Raw genomic sequence first — 7,483 nt, 5'->3', positions numbered from 1 at the left:
GATGCAAATGCTGGCCAGATCAGTCCAGAGATCTCAAGTTGTCAGCAGAGAAGAAAAACATTCCCAAGAGATCACTTGCTTATACTGGCTGAAAATAAGACCAAGTCCTCCTGGGATGTTTCTCACTGCAGACAATGCAGATACACATTGTCGGGAAGTGGTAGTTACAGGTGACAGCAGGATTCCTCCCCTCCGACACCTACAGAGGGATGGGTGACACCTCCTCCAAGTCCCAGAAAGGAGGGATATGAAGAGTATCTAGTCGTTCACTTGGCTAAGTGAAGCTTCAGCCAAAGCACAGCAGGACCTTGAGGTGGTGGAGCCCAGGCCGCGATGCAACCACGGTGAACAGCCTTGTGCAAGCTGGCAACGGGAGCGCTGATGTTTCATTTCTCCTCGGGCAGGGCAAGGCACACTGGTGGTTTACCAAGCGCTCGTTGGTAGCTCGTTTAACGTCGTGTGATTACCCAAACTTCTGAACGAGCTTAGAGTGAGGGCCCCACAGGAAGCAGACTTGGCTGCTTTGACAGTTTCTGAGCTGTTTTCCTTTGTATAATCAACCACGGCTCTACTTTTTCCCTGCCACGTGAATCAGGAGGATAAACTGTGGAGACATTTAGAAGGTGAGTGGCAACATGAGCGTGATGAGAGTGCGATCCCTGACTGCTCTCAAGCAGCAGCAGTAGGCAAGGAAGACTGCGGCATTAAAAGAGTTAAAGACTAATCGGAGGAAGCAAAATGTCCTATCTTTCTTTCCAAAGGCAACAGAAAGAAGTTTCTCCGTTACCTAGTAGTTACAGTATCAGAAGAAACATAGCTGTTTTTATCAAATAAAATGCATTTCATTTATAAAAATAGTCAAACACCTTGATTAATTTATGCTAATTTATGTTTATTCTTCTGAATACATAAAAGAAATTCAAGTCTCAGTTTAAAAAAAGACATTTTTGCCCAAGGCTTAAGAACAGGCAAACCTACACTCCTAAAGCCTGGTGTGAAAAATCGCTCAGCAAGTTGCCCGCTTCGGTCTGGTTTTGCAGAGGTACAATTTAATGCCAGTGGTTTGGGTCACTGCTATCGAAGGAACAGCTCATTCAAAGCTGAAAACCAGGCTGGAATTCTTTTTTTTATACATCAACAGCGAGCAAGAAGAAGAAGTGTGAGACCGTGAGATTTCCTCGTTCCGAAAGCCTGAAGGATCCAGTCATTGGAAGAACTCATTTAGTTACCACAGAAAGATCTAGGTGGGAAGAGACCCCTCCGGAGCTCTGTATTCCAAGCCCCTGATCGCACTAGGGCTACCTTTGTGGTTAGATCAGGGTGTTCTTGCACTAAACCAGGCTGCCTAAAAAGACGAGAGCAGTTCCTTCACGCATGCTCTTATGAATCCACTCCATTTTTGGAGGTTGCATTATTAATTCAAGAATCCATTTTTAAATGCTGCTTTTGCAATCAATTAAATATTCCATTTTCTAAATGACAAGTAAAAAAACCCGCTTCATTCACGATTTCCTAACAAAATAAAATGTAAATTAAGTATCTGAATTAATGCATGTTATAACTGTACAGTGCTTGTATAAATGTGAATAGATTAACATATCCACCAAGTTAAAATGAGTGCCAATTTTAATGTAAAGTCTATATTTACCAGCATATTCGCGTAGCTCTCAGCCAGTGACAGTAAACCTACCGGAATAAAGTTCAGCTGCAGAATGAAGATTATTTAACCTGTCATTAAAGTAAGCCGTTCATATCATTTTGGTTTAAGTCGGCACACTCTCTAATGTTTTTGTCTGTGGAGATGGAGATCTCAGCCCTGCTCTGAGTGGGCTGGTACCCACACCCCTTCACACAGGGCCGTCGCTAACAGGATGAAGGTGTTGGGCTCTTGGAGTAGTTTCTTCCTTCTTTGTGGAAGACCTAGAGCTGAAACGGAAGAGGACCTTTACTTGGCTGCTGTGCAATGGCTCTGATGCCTTCTTGGCTGGGCTGTCCACTATTCCGTTAGTACCAGATGGCAGCTGATCTTAGCAGCCCAGGAATGCTCCTGAGATGCACTTCCGCAGCAGTGGAGGACATCTAAGTGCACGTCCTGTAGGCGCTGGGTGTCACGTCCCACTCTCAAGAAAGAGGGGGGGTAAGTGACTTCAGATTCATAAATTCCCAGCAGCACGGACTAAGGGGAGATAAATCTCATGGTCCATATAGAAACATTTATTAGCTTCCCAAAATGGTTAGTGTAAGTCTTAACAAGTCCACGATAATTGGTTAGGTATATAACAAGTGATGGCAAATGGTGAGGTATGCATTGTGTTGCTTAACAACAGGTATAGGACAACTTATGGCAAGCGGTACTTAAGGTCATTACTTAACTCTAGGAGAAGAGAGAAACCAACAGATAGAGAAAGGAAAAGAGAAAAAGACAGAGATAAAGAGATCACCTGGTTCCAGCATCTTTTTCAGGGAATCTTCCCAGGCATAATCTCCTTCTTTCTTGGAAAAATCTTCCCAGGCACGGTCTTCTTTCTTGGGAAGAATCTTCCCAGGCACAATCTTCTTCTATTGTTTCTTCTTTGTTCCCCCTAGGGGCACTTATTTTCCCCTTTTAAGTTTGCTGAATTAGCATGGTCCACCCCCTTGCCGACGACATCCCTGTCTCAGGTTTCTCCCTCCCCGGTGATGTGTAGCATGATTTGGGTGGAGAGAGGAGTGCCACAGTCATACATGTTTAGCATGATCTCTATAGTCTTCATTAGCATATGCAGGGTGTGCACTTTCATATGCATTTCACGGATAATGAAGCAAAGGTCACTTGTCAGACACAATGGCCTCGAGAACTGAGAACTAGCAAGCTCCCCACACGAGTGGCAGAACTATCCTGTCTTCACAAGACAGTTCTCCCACACTTTCAGGTGCCAGAAGCCTTATCGGTTCTTTGAAGGCCAGGCCTGCATTATTTATTTCCTTGCGAGTGTTTGAGGCATTCCATTGAAGGCTTGGAAGGCCTTCTGCCCCTCCTCAGGGCATTTACAGTCCGTCTCTTATGCTGGGGTAGGGGCTGCTGTCTCAGTCAGCGGCTTCATTGTCCCACATGTCAGACTAACACTGCTCCCATCTTCCACCTCTCCTTGAGCATCCCCCACCGGGATGTTTGATTTGTGGGCAGGCGGCTCAGCTCTGAAGCTGGTTTTACTCATGGCTTTATGGTCAGCGGTGGGGCCTGTGCTGTGCAGACAGACGGGGCCACCTGTCTGGGGGAGACCAGACGTGCAACGGGCAGGGGTTGTCGGTGGCCAGGGCTGTTTTAGCAGGGAGGCTCCTCCTTACTGTCTGACGACTCATGTGAAAGGAGAAAATGTGCTCTTCCTTGATGCTGCGCCCTGGCATGAGACCCATCAGTGTCCCCAACTGAGCTGCAGCCAGCGCGCAGCAAGGGCACCTCTGCAAGCCCGGAGTTCCTGGGAGCTGGCAAATGATTCCTGGTTGCTGAGACCGGAGCAAAACCATATGCAGTGAGAACTGGGATCTGGCAAAAGAGTGAGCCCGGTGGGCGAGGAGAGAGAGAGAGGAACGCAAGGAGAGCTGGAGCCATTGCTGTTGGACGTTGTCATCCCTGGAATGGAGAAGGTAGAACTGTGATGGGCTTTGGATGACCTTCTCTACCCATTCACGGGGTTGCTCTTCTCTTAGGTGTGTGTTTTCATAAAAGAAGGCACCACAGTTTTCCCTTTCCTTTGGTGCTCTGGAAGGCATACATAACCTGGTGTGTCTCAGGGACTCTCTTGGCCCCTTCCTTAGTCTGCCCTAACAGCTACATAAGCAGAACTGCTCACAGGCCCCTCCATAAGCAAAGAGCCTAGCATTTATCTTCTAGAAACATACTGATATACAAATGTATTGCAGTTAACAGCACCATTATGGCTGTAGCAGTACTCTGATTTTTTTCACTCCAGCTAACATGAGAAAACAGATTCGGGTATTTTTACCAAGATTTCCTTTCTGAAATCACTTTTTTTCCCCCATAACAGGTGGTTTCTGAAGCATTTTCCTGTCATCTCTGCTTACATTTCAAATTATTTAAGGCATGTGCTTTCTAGGGATCCTGCTTGACAAGGCACTAAGTCAGGAATTCACACCTGATCTTTGTAGCCTTCATCTTCGTGAGTTTCTTCTCAGCTTCAGCAAGGCTTTTGACACAGTCTCCTATAACATCCTCATAGGTAAGCTTAGGAAGTGTGGGTTAGGCGAGTGGACAGGGAGGTGGCTTGAGAACTGTCTGAACGGCAGAGCTCAGTGTGTTGTGATCAGCGGCGCAGAGTCTATTTGGAGGCCTGTAGCTAGCGGTGTTCCTCAGGGGGCCAGTCTTGTTCAACACATTCATCAGTGACCTGGATGAGGGGACAGAGTGCACCCTCAGCAAGTTTGCTGGTGTCACAAAACTGGGAAAAGTGGCTGATAACACCAGAAGGCTGTGCCACCATTCAGTGAGACCTGGACAGGATGGAGAGTAGGGCAGAGAGAAACCTAATGAAGTTCAACAAGCGCAAGTGCAGGGTCCTGCACCTGGGGAGGAATAACCCCATGCACCAGTACAGGTTGGGGGCTGACCTGCTGGAAAGCAGGTCTGCGGAGAAGGACCGGCGAGTCCTGTGGACACCAAGTTGGCCATGAGCCAGCAATGTGCCCTTGTGGCCAAGAAGGCCAATGGTCTCCTGGGATGCATTAAAAAGAGTGTGGCCAGCAGGTCAAGGGAGGTCATCCTCCCCCTCTACTCTGCCCTTGGTGAGGCCACATCTGGAGTACTGTGTCCAGTTCTGGGCTTCCCAGTTCAAGAAAGACAAGGAACTATTGGAGAGAGTCCAGTGGAGGGCTACAAAGATGATCAAGGAACTGGAGCACCTCTCTTATAAGGAAAGGCTGAGACAGCTGGGTCTGTTTAGGCCGGAGAAGAGAAGACTGAGAGGGGACCTCATGAATGCTTATAAATATCTAAAGGGCGGATGTCAAGAGGATGGGGCCAGACTCTTTTCAGTGGTGCCCGGCAACAGGACAAGGGGCAACAGGCACAAACTGGAACACAGGAAATTCTGTCTCAACATGAGGAAAAACTTCTTTACTTTGAGGGTGGCAGAGCCCTGGAACAGGCTGCCCAGAGAGGTGGTGGAGTCTCCGTCTCTGGAGATATTCAAAACCTGCCTGGATGCATTCCTGTCCAGCCTGCTCCAGGTGAACCTGCTTTGTCAGGGGGGTTGGACTAGATGGTCTCCAAAGGTCCCTTCCAAGCCCTACCATTCTGTGATTCTCTGATTCTGTGAAGCGGCAATATAACCCTTGCAGCAGAGGAAGAAGGGTCTGTGAGCCATGGTCCTGGGGTTTTCAAGGGGTTTTCAGACATTTCTGCTGGTGGTGGAGTTTGTGGTGGAACATGCAGATAGGAAAATGCTGAGAAAAAGATGAGTTATTGAAAACAACAGCAAGAGTGACTTGGAAGAGGAGCTTGTCCGCTGAAGGGTGGTCCCTCACAAACCAGACAGGCCCTTCCAAAGCTCAGAATCGACAAGGCGATCGGCTAGCAAGATGGAAAATGCAGCTCCTTTCCTTGTAACAGCAGCGAGTTGTGATCCTGCTGCTACGCATCCCAGCTGCTGGGATCAGGCAGGCTGTAGGCCTGGGGGTTACAGCTGCGGATATCGGCCCGCCGAGCTCCAGCTCATGCAGCAGCACCGTCTGCCGGAAACGCCATTTTGTGGTGGCTCTGAAAACAAGGCTGCAAATCTGCCTCAGTGCACGAATTACACAGCTTGTGCTGCATCATCGGTGGTACAGCCTTACAAGTGCCAAGTTAGCCCTCAGAAATCAGAAAATACCATAATTAACATCACCCCTGTGCTGCGCGTTGCTGACCACTGCAATTGCTTGATGCTACAGTGGGGAGCAGACTCCACGTTGATGTGTCCTGTCAGAACTACCGTTCCTCCTGTCCTCACCCCTCTCCCAAAGATGACTTCTTTTTTTGCAGAACCTTACAGCAGGAGAGCCCCATAGCCACACGGCACAAACCTAACCGAACAGCACAGCAGTTTCTTCTGCACTCGCAGTCTCCCAGCCCTGCCGGGTACACGCCACAGAGTAGCTGGCTCCTCCACATGCTTGTGGTCCTTCCCTGAAGGAATTTGACAACCTGAACCAAATCCAGGGTATGCCACAGTGCATGAGAAGTGCTAAGTAGCCAAGCTGTCCTCACATCACTAACCGCCTTCTTTTCAAATACACAGTAGCATAAAGCATCAACCAAGGATGACTTCTTTGGCAGCTCCTTCATCTTCTGCCTCGTGCTTGAGTTCTCAGTGTACATCCAGGGTCTCTGATCCGTTCGTTCTTGTTTCCTGTTTCCATACACCATAAATCTCTTGCTGGCACATGTAGACACAGGCCATGCAGCCGGCACCTGCCACACATTAATAACGCTGTGTGACACGCCATGTCCATGTGCTTTCCTAGGTCATGCCTTTCCATCAGCCTCTGAGGTCAGCACTGAGTTCCCCTGGGAAGCCGCTCAAGTCAGGACAACAGAAATCAGCCTGGGCTCTCATGTTATGGGGGAGCAGAGGGGATTAAGAGAGCTGGGGAGCTGAAGGCCCTGGAGGTGTCTAAAATCAGCTAATAAGCAACGTGTTTCAAGCCTAAGCGATGGCAGACTAGGAATTGGCCACAATTTGCAAGCCCCAGCAGCGCTGCCTATTTTAATGTGAGTGGCTAGACCTAGCTGGAAAAACGTCCCCTGCTCACCATGTGGCTAAGAAGCTGCAGAAACACCCTAAAATTCATCGCTGCTGTTAAATGGTCAGGCTTCAGGCTTCTCGGAAGCGTTACCTTCCAACAAAGCACCTTAGAGCAGACTACAGCTTGTCTCCTGCGAGGACCTGCAGAGCTACGTGCTGTTGCCAGATGCCTTTTTAACATCCCACACGGCTGCAGGGATTCGAGCTTTCACCTTGATGGGTGAAATTCCAGCTTTCGCCTTGATGGCCACGCAGGCGACAGTGTCAGCCCTGCCACCGCAGCGCACTCTGCAGCCGTGGCATGCAGCGGCGCTGCTGGAATACCCTCCGGGATTTGCTGGAGAAGCTGCTTCTTCGGCAGTCGAAGACTTTGCCCGCTTTTGCCTGCGGCTCCGCAAGGGTGTCCTGTCGCAGGCGGGCCGAGGCCGTGGGGTGTTGGGGCAGGCACGTGGAGCCGCTGTGCCTGCCTGCGTTTTGCTTACGGCTGCGGTTCTTGGAGCGAAGCTGCTGCGCCAAGGGTTTTCTTTCCAACCGCCCCCCCACAGCTGCTTCCCCGTGATGGTTATGGTGAGGAAAGTGCCCAGCCGCGGGAAGCGCTGTGTCGGCTGCTTCTCCACACGTGGGTGCACATGTGGGATGCTGTGTCTGTGCCCCGAGCTTCGGTCTCCACAGTAAGAGCCGGGCACGGGCATGGGCCACGG

The sequence above is a fragment of the Rissa tridactyla genome, chromosome 1 (assembly GCF_028500815.1).
Source record: "Rissa tridactyla isolate bRisTri1 chromosome 1, bRisTri1.patW.cur.20221130, whole genome shotgun sequence".
Taxonomy (NCBI): domain Eukaryota; kingdom Metazoa; phylum Chordata; class Aves; order Charadriiformes; family Laridae; genus Rissa; species Rissa tridactyla.
The sequence above is the reverse complement of the archived record's forward strand: the minus strand, read 5'-3'. Positions refer to the sequence as shown.